At 53.6% G+C, this 1,068-nt stretch overlaps 1 pseudogene; it reads right to left on the reverse strand.

Annotated features, from left to right (window-relative positions):
• Window positions 1–252: 252 nt before the first annotated feature.
• LOC136317791 (ferritin heavy chain pseudogene) lies at window positions 253–660 on the reverse strand (annotated as a pseudogene).
• Window positions 661–1,068: the final 408 nt, after the last annotated feature.

Consider the following 1,068-nt stretch of genomic DNA (forward strand, 5'->3'; position numbering starts at 1 on the left):
ACACGTGGTTGGTGTATGGATGGGTTGAAAGATACCTCGAAACCTGTTTAAAAACAAAAGGTGAACGTTTTTCACACACAAATCAATGAAAGACGTTTATTTATTTACAAAACAACAAGTATATTACAAGAAATGGTAAAACTTGAACATAAAAACTTAAGTGAACATTTTGCAAGGGTAATAGTGCAACGTGCATGCTCGCAAGCTGAGGAGGGGCTGTCACTCCATGACTATCGGGAAGGCAGTCCAGACTCAGTCCTTGCTGTCATCCAGGGTGAGCTTGCCAAAAAGGTGTTCCTCCAGGCCGGGTTCTGGGGCTCCCATCTTGCGCAGGATCGTGATGTGTTCCTCCAACTCTTTGTTGAACTTCTGATTTTCCTGCAGGCAGTGCCTCTCCAGGAGGTCGCACAGAAGGGTGTCCTTCTTCTGGGTGGCCAGCTGGTGCAGACTGAGCAGGCTCTGCTTCACCTTCAGCGACAGACGCAAGGCGCTCTCCAGGACCTTCAGGCTGTTCTCCCAGGAGCCGCCATAATTTCTACTGAAGTCGCACGAGGGGGTGTTGCTACTGCGCTGGTTCACCAGCTGGATGAGCCTGTCAGCAGTTGCCCTCTCCTTGCCTGACTGCTCTCGGAAGAACTGGGCGAAGTACTTTGAGACCATCTTATCAAAATAATGAGCCATGGACCTGTAGACGAACGCTGCGTAGAGCTCCAGCTGGATCTGGTCAGTGATGGCGGCCTCATAGTCGGGGGTGGTAGGTCAAGCTCACTAGTGAGGGCACTGAGGTCGCCATGTTTGGAGGTGCCGGCGTGGGTGGGCAGCACTGAGGATAAGGTGGCGCAGTGGGGGCTGCAGGACAGGCAGCGGCAGGACGAATGTGTAGGTTACCGGGCGTGGGAAGATCCCCGGAATAGGTGGCCAGGGCTCCCAGAGGCTGAGTCAGCAGCAATGGCGGTGGGACCTCCTTGTGCCCCCAGAATCGAAGAGGAAGACAACGCTGCTGAGTTCCGGTTCCGGGGTTCAGTGGAAGCTCTGCAATCAAAAGGAGGAACCCTACAGGTGGTCTCT

Source organism: Saccopteryx bilineata, chromosome X (assembly GCF_036850765.1).
Source record: "Saccopteryx bilineata isolate mSacBil1 chromosome X, mSacBil1_pri_phased_curated, whole genome shotgun sequence".
In the NCBI taxonomy this organism is placed as follows: domain Eukaryota; kingdom Metazoa; phylum Chordata; class Mammalia; order Chiroptera; family Emballonuridae; genus Saccopteryx; species Saccopteryx bilineata.